General features: G+C 36.4%; 1 long non-coding RNA gene across 2 annotated transcripts in view; it reads left to right on the top strand.

Moving 5' to 3' along the window:
• Window positions 1-13081, top strand: part of LOC144616145 (uncharacterized) — a 251109-nt gene that overhangs the window by 336 nt on the left and 237692 nt on the right. For both annotated transcript variants that reach the window (XR_013555173.1, XR_013555172.1), the window contains exon 2: window positions 4840-4944. This is a non-coding gene — a long non-coding RNA (uncharacterized LOC144616145). The remainder of the gene's footprint in view (window positions 1-4839; window positions 4945-13081) is intronic.

The raw sequence follows: 13081 nt of genomic DNA, 5'->3' as shown, positions 1-13081 counted from the left end.
TCATTTGCCAAATGGGAATAATAAATGCCTATCTCACAAAACTGTGAAGATTGAAAGCATAAAAAGGGCCTGGCACGTAGCACCATGGAGATGTTTAAGATTTTTATTATTACTTATGTTTCCCTTCAAGCTGGGAACAACCTGTGATCCTTACCTCACTAGCTCTTGAGAAGTTTCCTATTTCATCATAATGCCGTATGGATACGGCGTATGGAAAACTACATGGTTTCTTCCCTTTAGGGAAGTAGGTGGAGCATAGTAAAATGTGGTCTTGGTTCATGTCCTAGACGTCAGAGACTAGGGGACCACTTTTGTGCTTATACATTTGTCTTAGCTGGAAATAACCCTGGGATATAGAAACACCCTACTGGAATTAGGGAGGGTGAGGGTGGGCAGGGCACAGTGGGGATTCTCCCTAGAACAGCAACAAAGGCCAAAGTCTTAAATTATTACTATTATTATCCACCACATTTGTCGTCTTATTCCAAATTCAAAGTAGCAGAAGTAGACTAAGACATCATGTTGCCTCAAGTTTAATTGGAAATGGTGGCAAGTACTTACCACCATTAGTAACAAGTCTTTATTCTGTGAGAGTGAATTTTCTTTTGGAAATTTATTAAATCCTCCAGATTAGAACCAGGTGACTCAGACGAGGCCAAAAGTGGGCAGGACTAGATTCTACTAATTATCATGTGTTTCTCAAGAACTAGCTCTGAATGGCAATTTCAGACGTGTTCTGAAAATCCCTTGGGTAATAGCAACACTGTTTGAAAGTATATTAACTTTCAAGTGGCCAGTACTTTAAAAGACAGTACTAATTTGTACATATGAATTAAAGTGTTTCTTTAAAATCAGTTGCATCTCCTGCCAATCATTTGAGTACTGATTTGAATTATTTAACAGGATAGGAATAGGCATCTGTTCATTCAAATATTTATCCATATTTACTGAGCATTTTAAGTTGCACTTAACTGTGATACAGCCTAGAGTCTATAAAGTCTATCAAAGACTAGAAACCAAATAAGTCTGTTTTGTTGTTGTTGCTGTTTGTTTGTTTTTGTAGAATTTACTATTTTTTTTTTTCTGGCAAAGTGCAGTGTAGGTCATTTGCCCGTGGTCCTTGAGCCCCATATGCACCTAAACTCTGCTCTGTGGTCATAGTTGACCTGAGTGTGAGTCTGCAAACTACATTTCTCAGCCTTGTCAAATGGCTTTCTGTAAGATTCTTCCAAGAGGAAGCATAGGCAGAAAAGCAAAAGGTGGAACACGGAAAGCTGTTATTCTTCATTTCCTCTCACTCTCTGCTTCTGGTCTCCAGGGGAATATCTCTGCCCTTAAAAAGTCCCAGAGCCAATTGTAGCAGCCCCTCCTTGGTGGGTCTGTCTTCCCTTTTCCCATCCTCATGTGGCATCCCCAGCACTGAGTTTGCTCTCTACTTTGATAACACCACCCCCACCCTCTGTTCTACCAACTTTAGAAGTGGTAGTCACTTGCAGCAGTTAAGAATTTCTAATTTAATCTCACTTTCCCCTTTTTGCTCTTCTAGCCTTCAGCTCCCATGTTAACGCTTCCCCATAACAAATGCTGTCTGTTTAGAATTTTAAAAATGATTTCTGTATTCTTGCCTGGCACTCAGACTTATAAAGATGCAAATATGTTCTACTTTATAGTATTTACACAGCCGTTGGAATCCAGTGGAGGATTGTTGTAGCTTTTACAAATAAAGGGATATGACTCTGAAATCTTTCTCCCTACCAATGAACTTTAAAACTCCAGACCACATCAGCTCACCCGTAGAGTACTGTACATGCCTATCAGTAATATCTGTTCATCACGGCAACCTAAAGGTCTCCAGGGAGTGTGTGTTGTGGGGAAAGGAGGAAGAAGAAATTTGGAAAGTCTCCACATATAATTTATACTTTTTGAAAAAAAAATTACTTCTAGATACTTATTTTAAGGAAGTAATGAGAAATTGATGTAACAATTTCTGTATATCCTCCTCAACTCCTTGAGAATGAATCTTCAAAACCTGTATATCCAACGTCCTATTGTATATCTTACTAGAATGTCCTTCACAATCTCAAACTTCACAGGGATATAGCCTAAATTTATCATCCACCCCTGTCCTCTCAAAAAAAAAAAAAAAAAAAAAAAAAAAAAAAATATATATATATATATATATATATGTATGTATATATGTTTGTATACATATCTCCACCCATTTTCCCTAATAAGAAGCACTGTGCCTCTCCTTTACCCTCCATATCTACTCTGTGACTGTAGCATTCTCCCTGACGCCAGCCCTAACACCAACACACATAATAGTCAACCATAACCTATGAATAATATGTGTCCTGGTTCATATCCTAATTGCCCTACCATTTTCCAGTTTATCAAATTCTTCCCAGAGATTTTTGGAAAACTATGATTTTATCATTTCCAACTCTGCTCAAAATTTTTACATGTTTCCTCAATGTCTAGGGCAGCACTTGTCCAATAGAACTTTCTATAATAATAGAAATGTGCTACCTCATAACCAATTTAGTTGCTACTAGCCATATTCATCCACTGTGCATTTGAAACCTAGCTAGTATACTCAAGATACTGACTTTTTATTTGATTTTGACTAATTAAGTTTAATTAATCATATTTGACCTCATAACCAATTTAGTTGCTGCTAGCCATATGTATCCACTGAGCATTTAAAACCTGGCTAGTGTACCCAAGGTACTGACTTTTTATTTGATTTTGACTAAGTTTAATTAATCATATTTGACTATGACTACCATATTGGACAGCACAGGTTTAGGTTCAAGGGGTTCAAAATCTAAACCACATGGCATTACATGCTAAGCAATCCTCTGCCACCCTGCCCAGCTTCATTCTGTTCTGTATGAACCCAGTCTTTCAGGCATATAAAGTTTTGTCTTTTTTCCCCAAACATGCCTCTTTCTTGTCCTTTTTATGAATTTATAATTGAATAAGAGAAAAATTCTCCTAAATTAGAGAGGCTCCAAAATGACTTTAAAAACTACAATATTTGGTAAGTAGAACTTCTTAGAAAAGCACTAACGGTAAAATGAATGTCAGAATCTGGTGATAACTTCTGCTTTCTCCCGGTGCCTTGTAAAGAACACACTCAATAGATGCTTATTGATGAACCTGTTGATTAGGGCTAACTCTCTCTAACTTACCTGAGCTTTGTTGGATAGATTGGTTGTGAGTAGCTGTGTTAGGGAGGGATAGGAGACTGCCAGTTAGCATTCTGTGTCTACATCATTGTTGGAAATTCATTTATTGCCATTAGGTGCAGAAATTTTCCAAGTCTGTGTATTTTTTTGTGCTCAGTTGCTAAGATCCAGTGCATCTGTGGCACAAGAGAATATTTTACAAGCCTTGTTTGTCAAATACATGGACTACGTAAGAAACAGGAGTGAAGATTGTTTTTCTTATCACTTGTCAATAGATTTTTTTTTAAGAGTATTGTGATTACATAAAAACATCTTAAAGCATTGATTTCCTGGAGTATAAAGTAAGAAGAGATACATTTCAGAAACTATATGTCATTATCAAATGGAAATGTATGGAGAATTGAATAAGCTTGATTTATTTGGGGAATTTGCACAAAACACCCAATTGTTTTGTTCAAAATGACCAAAACTGACAGGAAAGTGAGAAAAGGCAAGGTGAAAAGAGTAAAATAATACAGACTTTATAATGTCAATACATTTCACTGAATAGATGAAGAAAACTTTAAATTTTGGTTATTGAAATGTTAATTTACTGTGTTATTGGAGAAAATCAGTTCTGCTAGAGAGCACAGAATGGAATGGATGAATCCCATAGGATGTGGTAAGTATCGATAATAAGCAAGTAGTCGTGAGACATAGGCAGGATTCATAAGATGTGCTAAAAATAGATGTTAAGTAACTGATAGATATAAAGCCAGATAGACTAAATGACTATATGATGGAACAAGCAAAAGTGTTATTTATAGATAGAAAGGGATGGAAAGACCAAATTATGATCATGCCATTTCTAGGCTGACAGCCATGTTGTTGTGGGATCTTTGAGCATCATGGTCCAGAAAGAATTTTTAAGACGTTTTACAGTCTCTAATTTAAGTAGCTTTGGGATAGGACCCGTGGGCAGGAAGAGCTGCATTTTTGCTGTATGAAGCTGGTGGTTATATGCTTAGTGCTCAAGGGGTGGGGGCACTTGCAGAGCATATTGGATCATAAAATGTCTTCAAATTTTGAATCATAACATTGCTCTTGCAAGATTTCTGTGGTACTTATCATTCAGTTCAATATTAACTATGGGTAAGATTTACAGGTAGTCATGAGACCCTTTAAGGATGTATCAACCAGCATGTATTTGATCCTTATCGAAATTATGCAGCCTATAGGTTAGCCAACTGGGCTAAAGGTGAACATTTTTCTGCTTCTATCCCTTATCAGTGTTACCCTTATGTGGTCCATCCATGGTTATATTCTGGACCCAAATGTACTCTGCCTAAGAATTGCTAATGATACCTATAATGTTGGCAGGCTAACTGGCAAACTGCAGCTATGGACAAGAATATTTGTCACTGCTTCTCTACAGAACAAGTGTCTATCACTGGCCCCACGCACCTTCTCTCTGTTGACCTCCCTGCCTAAATGTCAGTCTGTCCCCAGCTCATCAGTGAGGAAGGCTGATATAGCATGCATGCACACACACACAGGGAGAGCGTACACATATAAACATTGCATACCTTGGGATTCATGGAGTGTAGTCCTTCCCACTTGCAACCTAAGTGTGGTAACTTACCCCATCTCTTTCCTCTTTGCTTTACAGGGATGTGTGATTTGAGAATCTCCATTTGGTCTTTGAGCCTGTCTGTTCTGTGACCCCTGGGATAGCTTGGCTTGCATTGTACTTGGAGGCCACCATTGCATCAAGGTAATTCCCCATGACAACTAGGAGAAACTTAGAAAAATAACAACATAGAACTGTGGAGCATAAGCTAATGTTGTATGAGAAGGGGAAAGGAAGGAAGTCATAAATTGTATCCATTAGATACTAAAAGACAAAAATAGGCAAGTAAAGAGCAAACCAAAAGGTAAAATGTGGAAAATATTTCTTTTTTTCTAAATTGATTAATGGAAAAGGGAAAAAGACAAAGGAAAGACTCAGAGTTTTGACAGTGTTGCATATATATCTTTGATACCAATTATACTTTATTTATTGCTGTGACCAAAATAACTGTATCAGAGGTAAATACAACAAAATCCAAATGAAGGGAAATGCTCTTCCAACAAGTGGACTAATCCTAGAAATTCTTTTTAATTCACTCTACATAGTATTGCAATAGGTTTTTTTTAATGCTCATTACATTTTAAAGCATTTAAAGTGTCAAGAAAAGAAAGAGGCTTTAAAACTACTTATAATTAGGAAGGAATGCATATAGAACACTAGTTTCTATAAAAGTTTTTATTATTTGTGCACATTTTCTGAAACATTTCCTGTAAATCAATTCTTATTTAAATACACTAAAATTACAACTATTTTAAAGATCTGTGAGATAGAAGACTAAGTAAGTAAATATCCCTTTGTAATTAAAGTAGTTTTTTCCTAATTTATCTCTTTTATAATTTATTTTCTTTAATAGGTTGCTGTATCTGTTAGTATTATAGAAAATGTTGAGTTAAAAACTTGTCTAAGTGAAATACAATATATAAGAGCATGTACGATTTTTCTCTAAGAAGATTACTATAAAATTATTTACATAGATGAAATTGTTTATGAAACAAACACATCATATTCTTATTCTGTAGTTCTTAAAAGAATATGAAATTTTATGACTTATTAATAGCCTTATGCTGTTTTTAATTTGTTTGTTTTTACAACTTAATTCTTACTTTGAAATTGAGTATTCTCTCCCTCCAGAATTTGAAATGGTAAAAACAATTAGAAAAAGAAAGTGTACTCTGTGATGAGTCAAAAATAATACCCACATATAAAGAGAGATTAATGGTATAATATCATCATGAAATACTGATTATTTTTTTCATGATCTATTTGGGATTTAAGATATTTCTATTATTTTATAACTAAAAAAAGAAAAGGTAGAAGATCTCTTCTCAGAATTTACAAAGTACTATTGAACTTTATACCATTAAAGAAAATTATTATTGGGGCACCTGGGTGGCTCAGTTGGTTGAGCGACCGACTTCGGCTTAGGTCATGATCTTGGAGTTTGTGAGTTCAAGCCCCACGTCAGGCTCTGTGTGGACAGCTCAGAACCTGGAGCCTGCTTCAGATTCTGTGTCTCCCCCTTTCTCTACCCCTCCCCTGCTCACGCTCTGTGTCTCTCTGTCTCTCAATAATAAATAAATGTTAAAAAAAATATTATTATAAAGAAAGGTACTAGTGTAGAAATTTGGATTAGAAAAATACTAAAAATTATTTTTGTAACTTTATACTAAACTACCGTAAAAATAGATTTAGTGGTATACATTCTTTAAAGCATGTGGCATATTTTTGTAGCCAATGCAAATACTGTAGTTTTTATAAAATTTAGAATTAAATTTCTGAATTGCAAAGAATTGTTTCAGATGAATATTAAAAGGCAATCCTAATGAAGATATTGAAAGCAAATTATGGCTAACATGCCAAATCTGTTTCGTATTATAAAGGAGTGCATGAAAAAGAAATCGTTAGAGTCACCCTTCATTCTCCATTCCCAGGATTCTCCTCTGGGCATTTATGTCAGATGACCTAGGAATGTGCAGAATTAGTGTTTACTGGCCAGTCATTGGTTATTCAGAATTCACTCTGATTTGAATTATCTCTAATGTTTTTCTCCCATCCATTTATGGGTCACATATACAATAAATCAAAGCATGTTGATCCTGGTGAAATTTAGCAAAGAAATACAGCTTTGGCCATTGGCCACAAAAATTTGAAAATCTTTACTCAGGGGAAAAACATGGACATTTTCTCACACTGGATAGTAGCTATTTTCTAACTTAAATTTCCAACTAAAATGGTTTGGTATTCTTCTAAAAACTGAACCTTGCATATGGTAAGACTTATCTCAAGCCAAAATGTACAGTTTCACTTTTGTAGTACTGTATTTACTGTTCAGTAAGTCAAATAATTCAGAAAAACTGGAAATCATATTATGAAGAAGCAACTCTCCCACATCTATTTCTAAGTCTAGATTGGTTTTTGCTGAAAACAGATATTCATAGTAGGAGGAAAAAGTACATAATTCTGTACTCATGTGTATACACATATATGCACATATGTATATGTGGTAATAGGACAATTTGGAAAAAAAAATGTTAAAATGTATAGGAACAGTACTTTTGTATTTAGAATACTGAATAAGGATTCATTCATCAAACAAATTAATTATTTTCTTCTGCTAGCCTTTCTGGGAGGCTGGTTCTTCCCCTATCCCTGGATGAAAATTTAAGCAGTTTTCATGTTTTTTTCTCGTCATTCTTAGGTATTAGGAAGAGTTATATGTTAAAGCTTCAGTCTCCATTTAACAATAACAGTATAAGGTCAAAATCTAATTCTGGCTTTTGAGTTTAAGGCTTCTCTCCTTGCCCACCTCCAGGCGAGTTGCAGGCCTAAAGCTATCAGTCCATGAGGTAGAGAAAGGAAAGTACAGTCTGCTGCTTCTCTTTCTCCACAAGGATACTCCAACTCCATCTTGGTTAGGCCTACAGGCCCTCCCAAGGTTGGAGTGTGGGGACAGAGGAGTTTTATTGGAAGCAGCTTACAGGAAAATTTCCTGCTAAACTAGTACTGTCTTCTTGATCTAGCATTGCCACTTTCTGGACTTGGCAGATGTTTAAAATAGACTCTTGTTCTCATGAGCATTTTCATGGGTTCTTCCAAGACCCACTCCACTCTCCCTGTGGGTTCTGATAACAAGAGCTAATGCATGTTGTCCTTCTGGTCCTTGGCTTTATTATTTACTTAGCTTCTTTTTGCAGAAGACTATTTTTTTTTTTTAAGTTTATTTATTTATTCTGAGAGAGAGAGCGATCAAGGGAGGGACAGAGAGAGAGGGAGAGAGAGAATCCCAAGCAGGCTCTGCACTGACAGCGTGTAGCTCAATGTGGGGCTCAAACTCACAAACCCGTGAGATCATGACCTGAGCTGAGATCAAGAGTCGGATGCTTAATCGACTGAGCCACCCAGGCTCCCCCTTTTTGCAGAGAACTATTTACCCATCTTAGCCATGTGTGGGCAGGACCTACGAAAACTCCATGCTGGCTTTCTTAAGTGAGTGGTACACATTTGGTTCACTGGGAAATCACATTGTTTGCCCCAACAAACTCTGGGAATAGGATTTTATTCCTGGAATTCAGGAAAAGTAGAAATCCTGTTACAGAGTTACCACTCGACAACAGCCATGTTACCCCTGCATGTCTCTGGCCTCTGAGGACTACCCAGCCATTCTCTAGCTTTCTGGATTTTCCAAATGGGAAGTAAACACACCCATGTCCCCCAGACCTTAAGTTCTGCTAATGGCCTCCTTAAAGCTTCTCTCTTCATTTAGGATGAAGAGGGACTACCATCTACTTCTCTTCTTGAGAGGAAGGATGCTATTACAGCATAACAACAGTGATTCTTGAAAACCTTCTCCTCCAATCTTTAATTCTCAGTCATTTGAGACCTTTGAAGTGGGTGAAGTCATTCAGAGTCTTACATCCAATTATCTTCAACTTTTTTGTACAAATCTTTACAGGGTGGTTATGATCTTCACTTTGGAATGTAGTATTTACTCTTTTGGGGTCTTAGCCAAAACTTCCACAAGTCCTGTTTTACATTAAGTGGAAGATGTCCTTCTGTGTATCTAAATTAAACTTTTTATATATATTAAACACTTTGTTTTTGAGATAGTTATAGATTCTCATGCAGTTGTAAGAAATAATACAGAGAGATCCAGTGATCCTTTATCCATTTCCCCCAAGAGGTAACATTTTTTAAAACTGTAATATAGTATCACAACCAGGATGTTGACATTGATAGAGCATTTCCATCATCACTTTCCACATTCCCTCATGTTGTTCCTTTATAGCAATACTCACTTCTCTCCCACTCACACCTTCTCCTCAACCCCTGGAAACCACTAATCTGTTATCCATTTCTATAATTTTGTCATTTCAAGAATATTATATAAGTGGAATAGTACAGTGTGTAACCTTTTGAGATTATCTTTTTACACTCAACATGATTCTCTGGAGATTCATCCAGATTGTTGTGTGTGTCAATAGTGTGTTCCTTTTTTATTGCTGAGCAGTATTCCATGAATTGGATGTACCGTAATCTGTTCAATCATTCATGTGCGGTAACATGTCTGATGATATGATTGATGAAGGACATATAGTTTGTTTCCAGTTTTTGTTATTGTGCATTAAAATGATGATGAGGGGGTGCACCTGGATGGCTCAGTTGGTTAAGTGTCTGACTTTTGATTTTGGCTTAGGTCATGATCTCATGGTTTGTGAGTTTGAGCCCCACAGCGGGCTCCATGCTGACAGTGTGGAGCCTACTTGGGATTCTCTTTCTCTCTGTCCCTCTCCTGCTTGTGCACACATGATTTCTCTCTTTCAAAAATAAATAATAAGTAAACTTTAAAAGAAAAACTGACTATAAACATTCATATGAGGTTTTTATATGAATGCGTGTCTTCATTTCTTTGTGATAAATGCCTGGAGTGCAGTTACTGCATTGTATGGTAGTTGCATGTTTAATTTTTAAAGAAACTGCCAACTGTTTTCCAGAGCATCTGTATCAGTTTATATTCCCACCAGAATTGTATGAGTACTCCAGTTTCTCCACATCCTTGCTGGCATTTGACAGTGTCACTCTTTATTATTTTACCCGTTCCGAGACACCCACACACATACACATACAGTGGTTTTAATTTGCATTTCCTGGGGTGCCTGGGTGGCTCAGTCGGTTGAGCGTCCGACTTCGGCTCAGGTCATGATCTCGCTGTCCGTGAGTTCGAGCCCCGCGTCAGGCTCTGTGCTGACAGCTCAGAGCCTGGAGCCTGCTTCGGATTCTGTGTCTCCCTCTCTCTCTGACCCTCCCCCATTCATGCTCTGTCTCTCTCTGTCTCAAAAATAAATAAACATTAAAAAAAAATATTTTGCATTTCCTTTGTGAATAATGATGTTGAACATCACATGATTATTTGCCATCTGTGTATCTTTTTTGGTGAAATGTCTCCTCATGTCTCTTGCCCATGTACTAACTGGATTGTTTGTTTTTTACTGTTCAGTTTTGGGAGTTCTGTATCTATTCTAGGTATCAGTCTTTTGTTACATATATGTCTTTCAAATATTTTTTACCAATTTATACTTTGTTTTTCCTCTCTTAGCAGAGCCTTTTACAGAGTGAAGGTTTTAATTTTGATAAAATCTAAGTTTTGTTTTTATGGGTTATACTTTTGGTGTAAAGTAGTAGTTAACATTTTATGTGTAGAAATAAATACATTCACTCTTTCCTTCACCTCCCATGTCCAAACATTATTTCCTGTAAGAAGCACTTCTAAAATAGAACCTAAATGTGTCTACTTTTCTCCATTTTTACAGCTGTCTCTCAGGTTCAGATCACCATCATCATTCACTTAACTGGTTCCCCTTCCTTCTTCCTCCCATTTATTTATTTATTTATTTACTTATTTAAAAGATTTTATTTTTTTAAATAACCTCTACACCCAATATGGGGCTCAAACTCACAATCCCGAGATCCAGAGTCACACATTCCACTGACTGAGCCAGCCATGTGCTCCCCTGCCCTTAATTTAAAACTATAAATTATACTATGTAGCTCGTTAACTTAAAATCCTTCAAAGTTTTCCATTAGGCTTAGAACAAAGAACAAAATCTGAACTCTACCACAGCCTATGAGAACCTGCCACATCTGGCCTGCCTAGCTTCTCTGACCTCATCCTGGGCACTAACTTCTGACCTCCCTTCATCTCACCTTGGTGCTGTGAACTACACGCATGCTCCCTTTTGTGTGCCTCTCAAACACCAACAAGCTCCTTCACACTTTTGGCCTTGCCCCCACCACTGTTTGTAGGCCTTACTTCTCCTCATTCAAGTCACTCCACAATTCAGAGGTTAGCTGCTATAAGACGCCTTCACTGATGGCCCTATATAAAGAAGTTTGCTTTTCTCTTGTCTTTTTGTGTCATCACTCTGTTTTATTATCTTGTACTTTACTGGCTGAAGTTATGTGTTTACTTTTCCCCCATTCAGAGGTAATCTACCAGAGCAGAGGCCTTGCCTATCATATTCATCACATCTCAAATACCTAACACATAGGGGTCAGTCAATTAATATTTATTAAATGTTACTACGTGGCAATGAGAAAAAATGAAATATGGCCTTTTGTAGCAACATGGATGGAACTGGAGAGTGTGATGCTAAGTGAAATAAGCCATACAGAGAAAGACAGATACCATATGGTTTCACTCTTATGTGGATCCTGAGAAACATAACAGAAACACATGGGGGAGGGGAAGGAAAAAAAAAAAAAAAAAAAAAGAGGTTAGAGTGGGAGAGAGCCAAAGCATAAGAGACTGTTAAAAACTGAGAACAAACTGAGGGTTGATGGGGGGTGGGAGGGAGGGCAGGGTGGGAGGGAGGGCAGGGAGGGCAGGGTGGGTGATGGGTATTGAGGAGGGCACCTTTTGGGATGAGCACTGGGTGTTGTATGGAAACCAATTTGACAGTAAATTTCATATATTAAAAAATAAAAAAAAAATAAAAAAATAAAAAAATTAAAAAAAAAAAATTTATTAAATGTTGAACACTTCCATTTATTTTCCAAAAAGCAAATTGCCTTTGGACTATTCAACTGCTAGTAGAGTCAATATGTCCTCAGAAGGGACTATTTATAATATTGCTAATTAATTAGGGGAATAAAGAAAAGTGAGTTCTGATTTCTGATAAATCCAACTCATGCTGCCACCAAGTCATGCCCTTTATTTGTTGTTGAGTGAAGTGCACAGATATAACGTAGAGCAAAATATTATCTCAACTATATCTTGATTCTAACTATAAGAGAGGATACCATCATTGTGTTGTCGCAAGCTCCAAAAACTGTAGAAATTCCTATCCTTTGGCCTCACCAGTAATTCTATGATTTACCCTAGGCAAGTCTGAACAGGCCTTTATAGCTTAGTTTCTTGTTCTGTTAGAAGACTATAACACAAGCTTACCTCATCAAGATGCTATGTTACAGTTTCTATTTATTGCAAGTACTGTGTGATTTTGTGTCTCTATTAGTGTGGAGCACACATTTATTATTTGATGGTATCAAAAGACCATGCCATGAAGGATGCCACATTCTTAGAGATACTAGAGGGATTATACTGCATGTGACAAATTAATTTTGGGGATTGTGTTGTGGTTATAATGAAGATGAATTTGGAATTTAGCTAGACTGAAAAATTGTCTCAAATAATTTTTAATTGTGTTTTTAGAATAGGACTCTTAGATAACTCAGGATAGGCTCCAAACTTTAGTAGAAAAATCAATGAAATATGCCTCATAAACTTATATACGGTTTTGTATGTATATGAATATATAAATAGAACTTTGCAGACACATTCCTTATTTGAAATTTAAAAAACTTCCTGATATTTTTAGTACTCATTTACTTGAGATCCTGTGGAACTCAGCAAAATAATAGAACTGGAAAAAGAATTGTCAACTTTTCCAAGATGTAACTCTGATTCTGAAAATATAATACTATTAATCTTCATCAAAGAAACTGGAACTTCAAATACTTAGTTTCATAAGGTGCCTTTATGGAATTTTTGAAAGAGTTAAAAAATGTCAGAAGAGCCTTATACTTATCTTACTATAACTAGGAGCACTATTGTGGAAGAGAGAATTAAGCTAAATAAAAAATGTATTTTGTGAAATAGTTGTAAAAATATTTATAAAAATATAAAAATACAAAAAATTTTAGGGGTGCCTGGGTGACTCAGTCAGTTAGGTGTCTGACTCTTGATTTTGGCTCAGGTCACAATCTCAGGGTTGTGGGATCAAGT

This window comes from Panthera onca, chromosome B1, assembly GCF_046562875.1.
Source record: "Panthera onca isolate mPanOnc1 chromosome B1, mPanOnc1 haplotype 2, whole genome shotgun sequence".
NCBI classification, from domain to species: Eukaryota; Metazoa; Chordata; class Mammalia; order Carnivora; family Felidae; genus Panthera; species Panthera onca.
The sequence above is the reverse complement of the archived record's forward strand: the minus strand, read 5'-3'. Positions and strand labels throughout refer to the sequence as shown.